We start from the raw sequence: 21,333 nt of genomic DNA, 5'->3' as shown, positions 1-21,333 counted from the left end.
CCTGTGGTAAACTAATTCCCATTTTCCTGAGGAACCGCCATACTGATCTTCAAAATGGCTGTACGAGTTTGTACTCCCACCAGCAGTGGAGGAGTGTTCCCCCACTCTCCACATCCTCTCCAACATGAGTCATCAGTAGTGTTTCTAATTTTAGCCATTCTGGCAGGAGTAAGATGGTATCTCAAAGTTGTTTTGATTTGCATTTCCCTGATAGCTAAGGATGTTGAACACTTTCTTAAGTGTCTTTCAGCCATTTTAGATTCCTTTGTTGAGAATCCTCTTTTCAGTTCTGCACCCCACTTTTTAATAGGGTTATTTTATAGTTTGATGATTAGTTTCTTGAGTTCTTTGTATATTTTGGAAATCAGCCCTGTGTCAAATGTGGGGTTGGTGAAGATCTTTTCCCAGTCATTGAGCTGCCCTTTGGTCTTGTTAACTGTGTCCTTTGCCTTACAGAAGCTTTTAACTAATTTGATCCACAGCTTCTGTGGATTCAGGTGTGCAAAGACACTGTCTTGTTTTTCAAATTTTCTTTCTAAGTTAATTATCATAAGCACTTAATTATAGTAACAGAAAACCAACACACAATTTTGTTTTTTTATGTTGATTTATATACCATTATAAAAATATCAAAATGTAAAAAAAAAAAAATACTAATACATTTCTGCAATTGACTCTTTAATGTGTCTGGAGTCAGTGAGTTCCCACTAGCTTGGGTCAGCTTTTTCTGTGGGTTTTTCCATCATGGTCTTATCCTTGTGAGTCATATATCACTCCTTCCTCCATTCAACTAGACTCTGGGAGCATTTGCTTCCATCAGTTACTGGATGAAGATTCTATGATGACAATTAAGATAGTTATCAATCTGATTACAGGGAAAGGCCAGTTCAGGCACCCTCTTACTATTGCTTAGATTCTTAGTTGGGGTCCTTGTGGATTCCTGGGAATTTCCCTAGTGTCTTGTTTCTTGATAACCCCATAATGACTCCCTCTATCAAGATATCTCCTTCCTTGCTCTCCCTCTCTGTCCTTCTCCCAAGTTAACCATCCCATTTCCTCAAGTTCTCCTCCCCTCCCTTTTACTCCCTCCCAATTTACTCAGGAGATCATCTTATCTATTTCCCCTTCCCAGGGGGATCCATATATGTCTATCTTAGGGTCCTCTTTGGTTGGAATGTAAAATGAAATTTAAAGAAATAAATGTAATAAAAAGTTCAAAGTCTAAACTGTGGGCAACTATAATAAAAACTAAAATCATATACTTTCTTACTCCAAGAAGGAAGAAGCACTGTACAGTCACACTCAATAGTTCAATAGTTACAGAGCTCAATCTCAGATCTTTGTAATTCATTCTGAGTTTTCTGGACTCCAAAGGGCCTGGGCTACTTCTCTGACTCTACCCTTTGCAGCACACACATCTTGTGTCCTACCACCAGGCCAGCTCCACACCATAGCTGCTGCGATATTTTTGCCCTAAGTGGTTGTCCCATGTTCTGGAAATCTCCAAAATCCTGGAGTCATCAGTGACTCTGGGCTGCACCTTCCTCAGTAGCCTCTCCTGGGCTCTCTTCAGGGATTCTAATCCTGCCACAAGGACTCAAACCTCCATGACTTCATCAATCTTGGGGTTTCTACTACAACTGGGGTACAGCTTCACTAATTCCTCTCCTGGCCTCCTTTCAGGGACTCTAGCACTGCCTGCCACACAGTGTCAAGCCTCAGTGGCTCTCCATGACCTCTTCATGCCTTCAAAAACAGTTAACACCTGGGGAACTCTTACATATTACCAAGTTTAGCTGCCAGCATGAAGTACAAGATTTGCTTCTTCAGGAGCATAGCTTCTGTGTGCTGACTCTGAGGAAACACCTCCCAGAAGGTTTTGCTTCGGTGATGCTGGTCTCTTGTTCATTGCATCTGATTTTTCATATCCACAAATTTATAATATAAAACATCACAACTGCTCATGAGTGCACTACCCACAGCGAACTGGACCCTCCCACATCAATCATCAATCAAGAAAATGCTCATAGGCTTGCCTATGAACCAATCTGGTGTGGGAATTCCTCCTCTCAAATGAGTCTGTCTTGCATCAAGTTAACATAAACCAACCAGCACAGGAAGGAAGTGAAGGAAACTTACAAGACCTAAGGAGCTTATCAGATCTACAACAATCTCAGGGTCCCTCCCCAAAGTTACATAATTCCTGGGGAGAGGGAACTCGGATAAGGCCATTTTCCTGTATATTGTACCAAGAACTCTAGGTATAGTGTCTTCAAAGTTTCTATCTGTGCTTAAGTGAGCTTTTTGGTAATGGGGCTCCCTTGAGTTAGCCACGCTCCTGAAGGTAACATTTCATCTGTCTTCTTGAATGTAGGTCAATAAACTTACAGAATAACTAAGCCTGACTTGGGTGGAATTGTTTCTTTGGTCTGCCATCAGTGTCTAATCTGAGATAATTAAATTTTTTTCAGATACTCCCCTAAAAGTCACACAACTTGATAGATATGACTGATAAAAGAATTTATCAATATTCTTGATGATTTAGAGAATTTGAAAACAATGGCTCATCTATACATCATACATTTATAACCATATAAAATTCAATGACTTAAATAGGGACTGATAATACGTATGATGTATTTTTCATCTTAAAATTATATGTTTTTATGTTGAATAAACATGATTGGGTACAAAGTAGAAAGGAAGAAGTCCAAGTATTTTTATTTGGAGATGATATGATAGTATACATAAGTGATTACAAAAATTCTACCAGGGACCTCCTACAATTGATAAATACCTCTGTGACACAGTTGGTTACTAGATTCTTAAAAAATTCAGTAGGCCTAAGAAAGAAATCAGGGAAACAACACTCCACCCTTTACAATAGCTGCAAACAAGATAAAATATCTTGATATAACTCTAACCAACCAAATGAAAGAACTGTATGAAAAACCACTCAAGACATTGATAAAAGAAACTGAAGAAGATATCATAAGATGGAAAGATCTCCCACACTCATAGATTGGTATGATTAACATGGTAAAAATGGCCATCTTACCAAAAGCAATCTACAAACTCCCCATCAAAATTATAACATCATTCTTTATAGACCTTGAAAGGACAATACTCAACTTCATATGGAAAAACGAAACAAAACTCAGGATAGCTAAAACAATACTGAACACCAAAAGAAATTCCAGAGGTATCACTATCCCTGATCACTATAGCTGATTAAGAGCCACAGTAATAAAAACTACATGATTTTTGGCATAAAAACAGACACATTGATCAATCAAAGACCCAGACATAACACTACATACTTATTGACACCTGATTTTTGATAAAATGACAGAAATATACAATGGGTAAAAGAAAGCATCTTCAATAACTGGTACTGATCTAACTAGAACCCAGATGCAGATGGAAAGGACAAGACTAGGCTGCAGAAACAGCTTACCTGAACAAGGAGGAGCTAACAGGCCACCAGACTGATAGCTGGGAAGCCAGCATGGGACTGACTCAGGCCCCCCTGAATATGGGTCTCAGCCAGAAGAACTGAGCAGTCTAAGGGACCTCAGACAGTGGAGCCAGGATGTATCCCTGGTGCACAAAAGGACTTTGCGAACACATCCCCCATGAAGGGATAACTGCCTTCACCTAGAGATAGGAGAGAAGCCCTAGTCCCTGCTTCACATGACCTGTAAGATCTACATGACCCCAACTGGATGGCATTCCCCTACATATGGAATTGGGGTGGGGGGATGGGAGGGGAGGGTGTTTAGAGTGCATGTGAGAGGGCAGAGAGGGTAAAAGGGAGGGAGGGAGGGATGGATGGATGGATGGAGGGAGGGAGGGAGGGAGAGGGAACTGGGATCGACATGTAAAATAAATTAAATTAAAAAAAAAAAAAGCTTTGACTCCAAAATTTAAGTTCAAGGACAAGTTACTGGGGAAAAGGATTTCTATTTTTGTTTGTGGATTCCCTCCATACTAATGTGGTTTGATCAAGCCAGATCACCTGAAACAGAGTACCAGGTGATCCTACATTCAAAACAGCTGGACAAAGCAGCCTTGCAGACTACAGCCAGGATTTCTGCATCTTCTTAGAATCCCTCATGACAGCGCCCCTTACCAGCAGGAAGTAGTTTGGAAAGAACGACGCCCAAATTCCCAAATATTGTCTATAAATGTTTGTTTTCATTTAAATGGACTTGGTTATATAAAATAAATTTAAAAAAATAAATAAACAAATAAAAAGAAAACTGTAAGGCAAAGGACACTGTCAAAAGGACAAACAGCTGCCTACAGAATAGGAAAGAATTTTCACCAACTCCATATCTGACAGAGAGTTAATATTCAAAATATATAAAGAACCCAAGAAGGTAGATATCAATGAACCAAATAATCCAATTTTAAAATGGGGTACAGATCTACATTCTCAGCAGAGGCATCCCAAATGGTTAAGAAACACTTAAAGAAATGTTCAACATCCTTAGCCATCAGGGAAATGCAAATAAGAACTACATTAAGATTCCATCTTATACTGCCAGAATGGCTAAGATCAATAACACAAGTGACAGCTCAGCCACTATGGAAATCAATATGGTGGCTCCTCAGATAATTGGCAATCGATCTACCTCAGGCCCTGACTATACCACTTTTGGGAATATACCCAAATGATGCCCATAAAGACACTTGTTCCACTATGTTCATAGCAGCTTTATTCATAATAGCCAGAAACTGGAAACAACCTAGATGCACCTCAACTGAAGAATGAATAAAGAAAATGTGGTACATTTACACAATGTAGTGCTACTCAACTGTTAAAAACAATGACATTATGACATTTACAGGCAAATGGATAGAAGTAGAAAAAAAAATCATCCTGAGAAAGGTAACCTAGACCCAGAAAGACAAACATGGTATGTGCTCACTAGTAAGTGTATATTAGCTGTTAAATAAAGGTTAGCCATATAAACCCAGAGAGGCTAAGTAACAAGGAGAGCTCAAGGTGAGACACATGGATCTCTATGGGAAGGGGAAAAAGAATAGAGTGCACTGGACTGGAAGTGGGTGAGGAGAGGAACAGGAGGGACCCAGTGGTGGGAGGGAGGCATGAAGAGAGAGAGTATGGGGAGAGATTGGGGGGCACTTGGGGGCAATATGGAAGCCTAGTGCACTAGAAACTTCCTGGAGTCTACCGGGGTGACCCTCATGAGAACTCCTAGTATTGGAGGATACTGTCTTCTGTAACCAGGCAAAGCTTCCAGTGGTGGATTTGGGGTGCTACTTCATCCACAAAATCTTCAATGTAAAATTGGTCCTGCCTGCAAGATGTACTGGGGAATGGTGTTGCAGAACTTGTGGGATTATTTAACCAATGACTGGTTAACTCAACATGAGAGAGGGAATACATGCCCAGCACTGCCTGGATGGCCAGGAACTAGAGGTTGGATGGCTCAGAGACCTAGGATTGAACTAAATACCCCTGGCCAACAAAAGGAAGAAAGGAAGGAAGAAGGAAGAAAAAGTCAATGACATAATTTATAATTTCTAATATTCTGCTATATTCATAGATCAGTGCCAACCATCATCAGAGAACCTTTATCCCACAACTGATGGGAGCAGACACAGAGACCCACAGCCAAACATTAGGCAGAGCTCAAAGAACACTGAGAGAAAGGGGGAGGAAGTATTGTAGGAGCCAGATGGGTTAAGGACAATACAAGAATATATCTCACAGAATCAACTAAGCAGGGCCCAGGGGCTCACGGAGAAAGAGACAGTAATCATGGGGCCTGCATGGGTCTGTTTTAGGTCCTGTGCACATATGCTATGATTATGTAGTGTGTGTGTGTGTGTGTGTGTGTGTGTGTGTTTATCCTAACAGTGGGAATGTGGGTGTCTCTGACTCTTTTGCCTGCTCCTGGAAAACTTTTCTTCCTACTGAGTTGCCTTATCCAGCCTTGATATGAGTATTTGTGCCTAGTCTTTCTCTATCTTGCTATGGCATGTTCAGTTGATATCCCTGGGAGGCCTGTCCTTTTCTGAAGGGAAGCAGAGGAGGGTGGCAGGGTTGGGGGTACTGGGAGGAACAGAGGGAGGGGAAACTGTGTTTGGAATATATTGTTTGAAAGAAGAACTAAAAAAAACATAATTTGGGTAGAAGAAATATGAATTTCTGTTGTGTTGAGTAATTAGCTATTAGAACAGATAAAATTGAATTATTTTCATGTGTTCTTACTATTCATATTAATTTAATAGTCGCTTACACAGCTCAGTAGATGCCAATCTGTACAACAGTGAATTTTACCTTTAAGAATTTATTGGTACACATATTGGTTAAGGAACATAGATGAGTTGAGGCACTGTGTCACATTTTGACACCCTGAAGAGGATCAACAGGAATACTGTACAAACCTGAGCATGGAAAACTGCTTATTATTTGTTCTGATGTAGCCTTATCACTTGCCCCTGCCTGTATCCACTCTGGGTATCAGTGAAGTTTCCACGGGAAAGCCAGAGTCCATCGTTCCTTTCTAGTACCTAATCAGGGTTCCTTCCACCTCTAGAGTGAACTCAGAGATGATTTTCATGATGTAGTGGTGTGAAGGATGTCCCAAAGGGCATGCCTGTGAACTCACTACCTTTAACTAGAGAGCAGTCCATTCTGCCAGAACAAGTGCACCTGCAGGACACACACAGTGCACTGAATATTTTATAGGAAGACTTGGGAGAGAATTGGTAGGAAGCTGGCAGTTTTTAGCATAGCTGTGACAGCAGCTTTTGCAAGTGAGAAGAAATACATGCAGTATTCATCACATGGTCACAGTTTTATTTTCTCCAGTTTCAGTTCCTTCATGTCAACCACAATTTAAATGGAAAGTTTCAGAAATAAGTAATTTTTAAGTTCTGAAGAGTGTATCATCCTGAATACTATGATGGAATTTCATACCATCTGGATCTATTCTGTCCCGTCCTAGACATGCATCGTCTTCTATCCAGTGCTGCCCATCAATCACTTAGTAGCTCTCTTGGTTATCAGATCCATTTTCTTGATACGCAGTGCTTATAACCCCAACTTTACCTAGTAATGACCCCAAAGAACAAGAACAGTTGTGCAAGGGAGGCACCAGTTGCACAAAACATGCAAGGATGGATTACTTTTGCAGAATAAGTTATGAACAGAACTAACACATGTAATTTCTTGACTAAGCATTCAGTTGTGGCTGTGAGATTTCCCAAAGTTCTCTTGTTCCTCTGGCATAATAGTTGACAACTTTTCATACAATCCTGATTTTCTTTGTCTGGATTCTGAGAGGAAGAGATTTGGAGCAAAGCCTGTGCATATGGATATTAGTGTAGCTGTGAAAATAACTTTATTATAACAAGTCACTAAGATTTTGGAATTGCTTTTTGAAGAATCATATCCTTGATTTGTCTTGGTGATACAGGTGTTTTGAACAGCTAAATTAGATTATAAATTCCTACTCTGAGGATAAAGGCTGGCTCCACCAGGTTCCACAAATCGATTTGTTCTGATGGACAGACCAGATACTTTGTGTACAAGCAGTTTAAGGATTTTAAAAACACCCTGCTGAGTCAGTGGCTTGGCACTCTACATACTCTAGTCTCTATTGCTACCTTTTGCTCGGGCCACCTCAAGCTGGTGTCATAGAACTGTACAACTGAAATACAGCAGCATAATTCCTCTAGACTAAGGACAGGAGACTGTGTCACAACTATGTACATTTAGCAAGGTGAGCCAAATTTCCTCAAAGGAATACTGACTCCAATCCTAGATTGGACACTTGACATAGGCAGTGCCAACATTCACAGCCAGATCATGAAGAACTACATAGAGTAGGGCAGAATCTCTAATCTGACCTCACCAAGGAACACTGAGGAGTGTGGAGACTTCATACTCAACTACAGTACTCTCTCTCCCCTTCCCACTATTTAATTAATACCAAGTGCCAATTGAACAGGCTGGTTTTGTGCTGCTCTGTTCTTTTCCTTTTTTTTCCTTCTATTTTCTTTCTTTCCTTCCTTTCTCTCTATTCTTTGCTTTCTCATTTTCCTTTTGGCAGACTCTCCCAAAGAACAGAGGTTGACCTGTTTAGCAAGTCTGTGTCTCTGGCATTCCTCCACCTCTCCCTTTTCTTTATCCCCTAAGCCCAGACTGCCAAATCATCCCCTTATCTCAATTGTTTCCTCATCTTTTTCTTTACCACGAATACTAATCTCTGTTCTAACTTTGTCCTCCCCATCCTCCTTACCATTTACATCTACAATAATTAATGTCTTATCACAGCCATTCTATCAACCGTTCCTTTACTTCCTAAAATGACAGGTGGTCTACCCTGTAATTGATTGTTTTGCAAACATTAGTCTAATTTAAGAGGAGTACTGGGGATTTAACCTGCTCTTCCCAAAACCAGAGAGAGAGAGACTTCAAATCTACTACAATTTAGTCCTTCTTGAGCATTGCAAATATTTCCACCAAAAGAACAAAGGTAATTAGAAAAAAGAATCCAACAAATGACCTAACCCTAGATGTAAAAATCCCATTGCAAAAACACAACAAATGTGAAAAAAAAAACAAATAATGTGACTTCTCTAAAAAACGACAAATACCACACTAATGGTACTGATGGCCCCAGTGAGCATAAATTAGATAAACCAAAAATTCCAAATAATAATTGCAAATATTTTCAAAGAAATCAAATTTCCCCCAAAATTCCAAGCAAACATAGAAAGCTATGTAAAATAAGGAAGTCAATACAAGGACAGGAAAATGAAATTCAATAAATAGAAACATGAGATATAAACCAAACTGAAATATTGGAAATGAAATTTTTAAGGGACCAAATAAAAATCCCAGTGGATAGCATCACCAGTAGATGGATCAAAGAAATAGCAGACTACCGGGCTTGAAGACAAGCTGAGGAGTTAGGGTCTTACGATGATAACTAAGATGAAGAGAATATTTGAGGTCTATGTGAAAACACCAAATCTATACATAATAGGCATAATAGAAGAATAGTTTCATGTTAAAGGCATAGAAAACACTTTCAATAAAATAGCAGGCAAATTCTCATCATATCTAGGGAAAGAGATGCTCAGTCAGATATAGGAGACATTCAGAATACCAAACAGGCAAGACTAGCCACCCAAAAATCTTTTATCATGTGACAGTTAAAACACTTAATATATAAACAAACAAAAAAACAGGAAGTTGCAAGAGAAAATAACAAATTCACATATAAAGTCAAGGCCATCAGAATAAGAACATTTTTATTTTCAAAATGGTATATTTCCAGTTGTGAACAATAACTGCCAATCCAGAATCCTATTATACTCAGCAAAACTATCTGTCATAATTGGAAGAAAAAGAAAAACTTCCTGTAAATAAAAGCATGCTACAGGACTTCATGACAAGTTCTATAGGAGATACACAAAGCCTGGCTGGAGGAACAGCTCAGCAGTTGAGAGCACTTGCTGCTTCTGTAGAAGTCTTGGGCTTGTTTCCCAGAACTGAGATAACAGCTTACAACCATGTGCAACTCTAGTTCCAATGGATTCAACATCCACTTCTGTCTCCTTAGGCACAAGGCACACATATGGTAGAAATACAGATGGACAAATATTAACACACATAAAAAGAGTGTTAATAACAAATAAAAAATCTTAATAAAAAAATTAGAGTGAAAAGAAAGATGAACATACCTATGAAGTCACAGGAAAGTACAATTCATGCTAGGGCAGTAATTTTTAGAATGAGGCGGACACCATATATTACAAAACTTTTTTTAATGACTTGATTAACACATACCTTTTTATGGTACTGCTGAATATTGGTGGTCTAACTTACCCAATAAGACATATTCTAGCACACTGGATTTAAAACAAAAACAAAAAGCAAAAATCAGGCCTCAGGCTGCTAGATGGCTCTGTGCATAACAACACTTAAGACTGGAGACCTGTGTTCAATCTCCAGAATGCTGTATTCAATTTTCAGAGTCCATGTAAAGGTGGAAGAGAACAAATTTCACAAAAAAAAAAAAAAAAAAAAAAGTGTTCTTTCAGTTCCACATACACACTCTAGCTCATGTACAACCCTCCAAATACAATAGATACAATAACTAAAAACTAATTTTAAAAACATTTAAGAAACAGGATCTATCAATTTGTTACTTCCAAGAAATGTACCTCACAATCAAAAATAAATACAACATTAGAGAGAAAAGATAGAAAAAAAGGTATTCCAATGAAAGAATACACACACACACACACACACACACACGGGACACATTAAAAGCAGTTCTATGAGGGAAATGTATAGCTCTAAATATTTACATTAAGAAATTAATAAGAATACCAATAAATTACTTAACAATGCATCTCAAAATATAAATAAGAACAAACCTAACTTTAGCATAATAAACAGCAGGAAAAAAAATAAACATCAGAGCAGAAATTAAGAAAACGGAAAAAAAGAAAACAAACAATATAAAGAATCAGTGATTGTAAGAGCTGGTTCTTTTAGATAAATAAGATTGACAGATGTTTGGCCCAACTAACCAAAAGGAAGAAAGAGAGGACTCAAATGAACAGAACCAGAAATAAGCAGGGAAACATTACAACAAATACCAAAGAAATTCATAAAATTATAAGGGAATGTTTTATAAACCTGTACTCCACTAAGGTGGAAAATTTAAAAGAAATTGATAAATTTCTTGATTCATCTAAATTACCTAAGTTAAACCTAGAAGACATCAACAGCATAAATGGACTCATAACAAATGAAGAGAATGAAATAGTAATAAAAAGAAACCTTCTTACTAAAGAAATCACGGACTCAGATTCACCACAAAATTCTAGAGGATTTCAAAGAAGTTCTATAGTCAATAATTCTTTTATATAAGAGAGAAAGAAATAGAGAGAAGGAGCTCTTTAAAACTCTATAAGTCCAGCATTACTTTAATACCAAAATTGATTAAAGACACAATATAAAAGAAAACTATAGGCTAGTATCTCTGATAATCATATGTTGGAAAAATCCTAAATAAAATACTTGCAAAGAAAATACCAGCACATGTCAAAAAGATCATCAATAAGTTGGCTTTAACTCAAAGATGCAGAGAATGTAAGTCAATAAATGTAATAAATCATATGTATTGATTTAATGACAAAATCACACAATCACCTCATAGATACAGTAAAAAGTTCAACATACCTTCTAATAAAATTCCTAGAGAGAACAGAATCTGAGGAAACATACCTCAGCCTAATAAAGCCTTTATATGACAAACCCACAGCCATCATCATACACCAAGTAAAACTTGAAGCAACCCCATTCAAATAAGGAATGAGACCTGAATGACCACTAGGGTCACTCTTTTTTTTTTTTTTTTTTTTTTTTTTTTTTTAAGCACTAGCTACAGCAACAAGTTAAGAGATAGAAATTATAGGGACACAAACAGAAGAAGTCATACTCTCTATTTGCAGGCAATATGGTGTTATACATAAGTGATCCCTAAATTCTATCCAAAACTTCTAGAAATGATAAATAATTTTAGTAAATTAGTAGGATACAAAATCAATTTACAAAACTTGATAGCTTTCTAAACACCACCAACAAAGACACTAAGAAAGAGGTCACACTCATACACTCTCTCAGTTCACGATGGGATGATAGAAAATATAATATCTAGGGACACACCTCACTAAGGTGGTAGAACACCTACAATGTACACTTTACATCTCTGTAGAAAGAGATTAAGAAAGAAGCTGGAATGGAAAATGCAACCTGTGCTTGTGGACTAGTGTATTAACAGTGTGAAAATGGGCATTCTACCAAAAGGTACTTATCGATTTAATGCAATCATAGTCAAAAATTTCTGTCTCATTGCCCAAAGAAACAATATATTATTATTCATTTGGAAATCAAAAGATAGCAAAGCAATCCTGAGCAAGAAGAATAATGTTGGAGGAATTATCATTGGAGAAATTACCATTCCAGATGAGGAGATTATATTACAGTGCCACAATAATAGACCAATAATAGTACTGGCATAAAAGGAAATGTAGGTCAGTGGAACTCTTGTGATCCTGGGGCCAGATCTTCTGTTCTCATACCCAGGAGGCCAGCTCTCCCACCTGCTGCAGATTACAAAAGGTGTGTGTGTGTGGCATTTTTCCCTTACCCTTGCCATTCCACACCGTATGAGGGGAGGGGCAGGGGTAGCTCTCCTGCTCTCACTCCCACAGGCCTGGCTCACCTGTGCCCCTATCAACAGGGTCAGCTCTAGTGCTCTGACCAGGCCAAATGCAGAGTCTGCTCCCTCAAGTGCTGCTGGGGATTAAAGGGAGAGGCAGGGCAAGCTCTCCTACCTACCACAAGTGGTGAGGGGTGGGAAATGGGGAAGACATCTCTTCCTTACCTTCACCATATGGCAGATGAGGGGAAGGGTCAGATCTCCCTTGCAAGTGTGCAAAAGGGTTAGCTCTACTGTGTTAACTGGGCAGGGAGCAGGGCCCACTTGTCTGAGTGCTGAAGCCAGTGAGGGGGAGTATCAACTCTCCCACTCTTTTTTTTTTTTTTTTTTTTTTTTTTTTTTTTTTTGGTTTTTTGAGACAGGGTTTCTCTGTATTGTTTTGGAACCTGTCCTAGAACTAACTCTGTAGACCAGGTGGACCTTGAACTCACAGAGGGATTTGCCTGCTTCTGCATCCTGAGTGCTAGGAATAAAGACCAGCACCACTAAGGCTGGGCCAACTCTCCTACCCTTCTGACCCAAGGACCAGATTTTCCAGCCTGTAGTAGGTGGTGAAGACAAAGGTCGTATATTGCCCTTACCCATGGCACTACATGACAGACCATGGGGTTAGCTCTCCCACATCTTCAGAGATGGCTCACCTGTACCCTCACCTGTAAGGAGTAGGTTTTTCCCCGCCGCTGGTCTTGTCCCGTCACCACGCCAACCCCAAATAACACACTGAGACTCTGTATTTGATATGATTCTTTTGACCTGTTACTTGTTTCTTGTTGGCTAGCTCTGTCTTAAGGATTAACCCATTTCAGTTAATCTAAGTATTTCCACGTGGTCTCATCTTACCGGAGAGTGGCTAGCATTGTGTTCTCCCCGGCCTCTCCATGTTGACTCCTCCCTACTACTTCCTCTTTCTTCCTTGTTTCCTAGTCCCTCCTATCTTTCTTCCCTATTGGCAAACAGTGCTTTATTCATTAACCAGTATGAGAAACATATATACAGAATGACATCTCCCATCATCTCCTCTTTTCTATCTAAATAAAAAGTAGGGGTTTAAGCTTAACATAGCAAAATATATCACAACACTTATCAAGTAAGAATCACAGTTAACAATATTTAGTCCATTAACATTTAGCAAGATTTCAAGAAGAAAATATTCCATCATTTATCCTATCTTTGTGTTTCTAAAGTCTTATATGTACCTTATCTTTAATCCTAATTAAGGAAAACTATAACCTAACTGTCTTCAACTCCTTCAAAGACCACAGAAGGATAATATATAAACTCTAGAAGTGACAGAGATAACTCACTGCCTGGTAAGTTACCCAAAGTTCTTCTGTAAGGCTCCATCTTCAGCCTATAGGCCATAGTGTGTCTAGTACATTCCTCAGCAAAGGAGGAAACTAATCTGTCTTGATTTACATATATATATGTATATATACATATATATGTATATATGTATACACATATGTGTGTGTGTGTACATAGTTATATTGTTTAGGTATTAATCCCTGTTTTACTCAAGGAAGTTTTAATCAGTTTTTTTTTTTAAGCTAAGTTCCTGAGTATTACAGATTATCTTCACCCATGTTTCCTTTAATTATGAGATTAGTCAGACATAGATGCTTAATCTTCAATCACTTCATAGACATGCAGAACATGGCATTTAAATGTTTTAATATTAGTACTCCATTGACATGAGACACTATTGCTCCTGACAGCACCATGCACTTTTGTAGTGAGATAGTCCTTCTGTGGCACTGACCAGGCCCATTGGGGGTGGAGCCATGGGTGGAAGTGATCTATGGAAGGAAGTCGGAGGGAGAGCCCGGAAAAGCTCTCTTGCTGGCATGACTTAGACAGGAGAGGATCGGGTTGAATTTCCTGGTGTTCATCTGTCTAGGTTGTAAGTTATTCCTCCCTGAATAAACATCTATTTGGCCTATTTGTTTATCCTGATCCTTATTTAACCGCGATACACTTTCCCAAAAATATGTTGGACACTGTTGCTGCTCCTTCTGGAGTTCATCCTCTCTTCGGCTAATGGCCTCTTGGGCAAAGAACTGCCTCCACCTTGACCACTGATTTGGACATGTGCTTGCAGGAGACAAATACAGAAGACTGCTAAACATTGCCAAGTCAGGGTAAGACAGCCTTTCTACCTCCCTGCTGTTGTTGTGGTCTTTCAAGTACTCTTGACCTTAGCCAAAACTGGGTGTACCAACGTTGCTGTGAGACCTTGGGTGACTGTCCAGGTAGCCTGCTGTTTCTGTCCTCGCTGTATCTTTTGGAAGTTGCCCATCCACACTTCCTGTCTACCCTAGTATCATTATTTTCCTTCTCAGGTCTTGATAAGGTTGGAGATTAAACTATCACAACTATTATTCTCTCTTCCTAGTTAGATATATTAGGTACTAGACTTAAGTTTTCCAGCTTAGGACAACTCTATTATAAACCCCGTTATGCCTTCACCTTAGGACTAGATATGTAGGTCATGTTGTTCTCGATTTTCCTTTTCTTAGAGCACACTTGTTATTCACTGTTTTGTATATAGTTTTGTATAAAGCCTAAATTTTTTTTCTTTAGACTAAAAGGGGAATTGTAGTGGGATATTCACTTTGTCTCCTTCTGTGGCACTGACCACACCCATTGGGGGGTGGAGCCAGGGGCAGAAGTGACTGGGGAACTAGGTCGGAGGAGGAGCGGGGGAATGCTCTCTTGCAAGCTGCATGGGGACAGGAGGACTTCTGGAGGCATTCTTGGAAGTAGGAACCTGCTGGTGTTCACCTGTCTATGTTGAGAGTTATTTCTCCCTGAATAAACATCTGTTCAGCCTAATTGTTTATCCAAATCCTTATTAAACCGCAATACTCACCAGCAAGAACAGCTCTGTTGTGCTGCCCTGAGGAGGTTCAGGGCCTGTTCTCCCAAGAGCTCAGTTGGTGAGGGGCAGGAACAACTCTGTGCAGTCCTATCCTGTACTGCTTTTGGTATTAATAGGAGCCACGGGCATCAACACAGACCACAGCTGTGGCAGATCCACAGATCCAGACATGGTCCCTGGCAGCAGCCCAGGTCTGGATGAAGCCATGACCCCAGGTGGCAGTACAGGCTACTCAGATCTACATGGCCCTGGGCAGAGGTTCAACTCTTAGACACTAACATAACCTTAGGTGGCAGCCCAGTCCTTTAACATCTGTGTGGCCCTTAGTAGCACTACAGGCTATGAACTTTAATATAGATACCAGCTGTGGTTGAACCACAAACCCAGACATGATCTTTGGCAACATCCCAGGCCCAAATGTCACCATGACCCTGGCTGGCAGTGCAGGTCACTCAGATCAGCATGAACCTAGCAGCAGCATGGCCCTCTATCTGATGAGGATATCTTCAATGTATATATTTCTCATATTGGTTGATGAATAAAACACTGTGGCCAGAAGAGCCAAGGAAATAGGCAGGGTTAGGAGATTAGGAGAATTCTGGGAAGTGTAGGCAGACTACAGATGCCATGTGAGACCAGGAAAGTAAAACGCACTGAACCACATGAAAATACTTAGATTAATAGAAATGGGTAAATAATTAAGACAGAGCTAGTCAATGTGAAGCCCTAGTCATCAGCCAACAATTTCATAATTAATATAGTGTCTGTGTGTTCATTTAGGGCTGAAGGGGTGGCAGTGGGACCAGCTGGGACAAAGAATCTCTCATAACACTTGAACCTTCACATGGCCCCAAGTGTGAGCCCAGATCTTGGGCATCCACATACCCTATGATGGAATAGGACATTATTGTACACCCTGGCTGTGGCAGGGCCATGGAAAGAGGATTTTTAACTGGAGAGGAGGAAAGGAGGTTAATACAGGAGAGGGAAGAAGCAGGGGAAATAACATTAAGAGTATCAGAAAGTGCCACAGGAATGCATACACATATACACATATCCTTTAAGTGAAGTTATCCTACTTGGGCCAATAATGTCCCCAAGGGACTATCTAACAAGTAGTCATTAAGCAATTCCATTTCAAATTGTTGGTCCATGAAGCCCAAGAGACTCCCCAAACAATATTATTGTTGTCAACCTTGGTTCCTATCTCCTGGGGGTTAGAGCTAATTCCCTATTGCTGAAAGCACCATGAATATTGCACACAGAACTTGGTGGATCCAAACTGGATCTGACCTGAACACCTATTCCCTGAGAACTAGCTCTCATAGTCTGTGAAAATCGCAAGTAATATTTCAAAGGTAAGCAACCAGTAGTGACCCTTAAGGACCCCAACAATGATGAGCAAAGTAAGATACGCCTAAAGATACAATAGTGGAAGGAAACAACAGCTGTCTAATTGGACTTAAAGCCAACTCAGCAGAAGGGAAATCATTCATGGCACTAGACAACTAGCCAACTACCCAGGGCTAGTCCGAGCCAAAGCAGGAAGACAAGAGAAGGAAACAAAAATGATACAAATAGGAAAGGAAGCAGTCCAAGTAGTTTTAATTGCAGATGATATGATTCCACAAATAAAGGAACCTGAAAACTCCTTTGAAAAACTCCTTGGCGTCTTCTCATATGCATCTGACCACAGGTCAGTCATAAAGCCTCCTCCCCTACTCCTGGCACTCATGCCAGTGGTTAAGACCCACCAGTGGTCACTCTTGAGTCTCTATAGCCTACTAGATTTGAATCAAGACAGCCAATCCCAGTCCCAGCAGCTTGCTTGTGGTTATCCATGGTTACTACCAACACTGTCTATGACCCTTGTCCATCAACAGACAATATGGAAGTGCTGAGTATCTAAGGGACGTCCTGTGGCTCCTCAAGATTGGCTCTAGCCGATAGTGTGTCAGTTTCTTTTTGGAAATTCACTCTCCCATTCATAGCCATAATGTTGGGGTCCCCTAAACATTTGACAGTATTCCTCTAGGTCTCCACATCATGATCACTGATGACCCAGCTTTGACAACCTAGGGAAACACCCAGTCAGCCAATCTGGCAAGGCCAATGCCAGGCCTTATCCTAACCTGACAGAACCATGAACCATCCATGTTTCTGTGGTGCTAGGCAGGAACCCTGCCAACTAGCCCCACCTGTCCCATGCTACCCACCCTGTGAACAAGGTAGGCTATAGCAGGCAACAGATACTAGGAGGACCTGGAAGTAGTCCCTTCTTCTCTCACAAGACTGTTTCTGTGATCCTATAACTGTGCCTTGCACCAAGCAGAAATAAACAGCCAGAAACTGTAAAAACAATAACAAAACTCTTAGGTACGGTAAACACTTTCTGCAGAATGGCTGGATATAATGTAGAGATTTAAAAATCAGTAGCCTTTCTACAAACCAACAACAAGCATACTGACAGAGAAATCACTCTTTCCCATTTACAATTGTGTCATGGGGGGTGGTGTGAGGGAAAGCTGTTAACAATAAAAAGCTCTTGGAATAAAACATATCAAGACAGAAGGCCTCTAAAATGAAAACTTCAAACACTCAAGAAAGAAGATGCAGAAGACAAATGGAAAGACCTCTCATGCTCATAGAACAGATGAATAAATATTGAAAAGGAAACTGACTATATTACAAAAAATAATCTATAGAGCAATGAAATCCCCATTTAAATTGCAATGTCATTCTTAACAGAAACATTTCTCAAAAATCTTAAAATACATATAGAAGCACCCAGATAACCTATACCATCCCAGGCAAAAGGAATAAATGCTGGAGGAATCACCTTACCTGGTTTGAAGTTATACTGTGATGTTACAGCAACAGAAACTGCATAGCACCAGCACACAAATACACATATAGATGAACGGAATGGAAGAGAGGGCCAGATCTAAACCCACATAGTTATAGCCACCCAAGTTTTCGCAAAGATGTCAAAAATGTGCTTTGTAGAAAAGACAGCCTCATCAACAACAAATGATGCTGGAGAAATGAACATCTGCACACAGAAGAATGAAAGTGTATTTCTATACATCACTGTGCCAAAAATCAATCACAAATGGACCAAAGCTTTAACGTAAGTCAGAAACTGAGCTGGTAGTGGAAAAAAAGAAAAAAAAATACTTCAAAACACAGGCTTTCTGAATGGGACGCCAATCGTTCAGGGAATAATGACAACAGTTGATAAACAGAATCTCATATATGTGAAAAGCTTCTTCCCAGCAAAGGAAATAGATAATCAAGTGTAGAATTGGCCAATGAAATGAGAGAGAAATCTTCAATAGCCACACATCTGAAAGAGGATTTTATGTCAAATAAAAAAAAATTTAAAAACTAAACAAGTGGAAATCAAATACTCTGATCAATAACTGGTTTCTACTGCTGTGATAAAATACCATGACCGAAAGCAACTTGGAGAAGAAAGGGTTTATTTTAGTTTACAACTTGTAGTCAGTCTATCTCCCAGGGAAGTCCAGGCAGGAAACTAGGTGCAGAAACTGAAGCTGAAGCATAGAGGAATGCTACTTACTAGTTTGCTCCACTTGTCAATGTCAGCCTGTCTTATTGTACACCCTAGGATCACCTGCCCAGGAATGGCACTGCCCATAAAGTGCTGGGCCTTCATCAATCACTAATTAAGGAAATGCCCCAGACACTTGCATATACACCAGTCTTATGGAGGTATTGTCTCATTTGTGGTTCCCTTTTTCAGATAACTCTAGTTGTGTCAAGTTTACAGAAAAAACAACCTAACAAACAAAATTCCAGGGTGCCATCTTACCCTAGTTTCAGTTATTCAGTGAACAAAAAGATACTGGTAAGGATCTAGACCAAAGGGAACTCTTTATACACCACTGGAGGCAACCATGGCAAGGTAAACTAGTCTATTTACCGTGGAAACGAAGCTGGAAGCATCTTTAAAAGTCTAAAACTAGATCCTATATGACCTGGCTACATCACTTCTATGTTTGCTCAAAAGACTTCAAAGTAACATATCACAGAGACAATAGTACACTAATTACTTCATCACTATTTACATGAACTAAGCTATGGGACCACCCAACTTGTCTATCCACATAATGGAATTGTTTTTAGCCATAAAGAAAAATGAAGTTACATAATTGCAGGCGAATGGATGCAAGACAAATGTTTTTTCTCAATTTTGATCTATAGATTATGCATGAGTACATAAAATTATGCATGTATTAAAGACATGAATGTAGAAGAAAGACTGTCTAGGGGAACCAAAAGGGCTGGGGGCAAGGGAAGGAGTATTGGGGGAAATATGCTTAATGCAAACTACACACTTGTATAGAGATGTCCTTATGGAACACAGCACCATGTGCAATGAATATACACAATGAAAATTTAAACAGACAATATTGCAGAAAGACAATAAAACATGAAATGGATAAACCCAAAACAGAGCAAACATATTTTGTAGTTTCAGATTCATTAAAATGGTATATTACAATATGTGCAGTGCCTACCCACAGTAGTATTACTTTACATCCAATTGCTGTTTTCCAAATTAACAAATCTCCCATTGAAACAAAGCCTTCATACAAGCAGGATGAATAGACAGCTTTGTTAGAAATATTTCAGAGGAGACAAAAGATCCATCAAACAGGGTGAGCCAAATACATTCAGACATTCACATGCACACACGCACACACTCACACATTCAGACACACACACACACACATACACACACTATATTGTAGAGTCAAATAATTCGCATTCACTTTTAATCTACAACCCTGTCAAGAAGATGACTAGAAATGTTATGAACTTCCATTACAATCCATTGATATATTCACAAGAGTTGCTTAGTAACCAAAAGTCTAGAAAGCATAGGTTCCTTCTGGTTAAACATTAATGCAGAAAGAGAACTGAATGTCCAAAGCACTCAGGGCCTTCCCCCATAGAACTGACTCCACACTGTCTGTGAACAGCATCACAAGAGAAAATTTATTTTGCCAATTTCACAATTTCATCTTAGAGAAACGTCAGCTTTGATACTGCTTTCTAATGAGGCTTTCTTAAGGGAGATGCTCCTAATTAAGCTTCCCATTAGTAAGATGATTAAAAATGGAAATAAGTTTCTATTAAGATCTTTGAGTTTCTGCAAATAAGTTTAGACCATTTAAAGTCTAGTTGGTAGGATTTGTCTTTTATCAGTTGCTGATAGATACACAGCATTTGTTCTAATTTATAGAACATTTCTATAGAAGCAGGCAATCTATGAAGACAACTCACATTGCAGCAAAAGCATGGTATTACCTAGGATTTGTCTTTTATCAGTTGCTGATAGATACACAGCATTTGTTCTAATTTGTAGAACATTTCTATAGAAGCAGGCAATCTATGAAGACAACTCACATTGCAGCAAAAGCATGGTATTACCTCAGGATTTCAGATACTGTTAGCAATCATGTAAGGACTGGAACATATCACAGGAAACAAAATACATACGTAAACAGCACTCATCTTAAGAGAATGTATGGAATAAAAGTTGATATCATATTTTGTTGACAGGACAAACAGGGATATCCTGACTTACCTCCTCATGCTCACCCTATCTGCTAACAGTTATCTTAGGAAGAGCTGGCCCTTGAATGCATAGGTAATATGCATCACTTGAAAGTCCCAGCCACTATGCAAATGCCTACTTATTGCTGACCTTCATAGCACCAAACCAGGGCCCAGCAACTAGAAATTTCCCTTCAGTATTGCACAGAGGAGTCACATTTGAAAGCCTGTCATTCTTCATCGGGAACTGCCACTTAACTGTCAGTTAATATGGCTTTTAGAATTTAAATTGCACAAGATGTAAAAATAATTCTTAACAGCAGGTAATTGCAGTTTATAATTTGTTTCCTCCTCTAAATGCTCCCACCACAAGATTCTGAACCTTATCTGTGGTGATTGTGAGTTCTCAGATTGGAGGAATTTGTCAAGAAATAAATATTATTATCAGAAGGTGGTAGTGATGGAAGAAGGGGAAAGAAATTAGAAAAAAAAAAGATTATTAAAACTTTCAACTTAGTATTAAAATCTTAAATATGTATTATGCTATGTTAACTACCTTATAATTATAATTACCTATGCTTATGTTAA

This window comes from Phodopus roborovskii, unplaced genomic scaffold, assembly GCF_943737965.1.
Source record: "Phodopus roborovskii unplaced genomic scaffold, PHOROB, whole genome shotgun sequence".
In the NCBI taxonomy this organism is placed as follows: Eukaryota; Metazoa; Chordata; class Mammalia; order Rodentia; family Cricetidae; genus Phodopus; species Phodopus roborovskii.
This window is presented reverse-complemented; position numbering follows the sequence as displayed.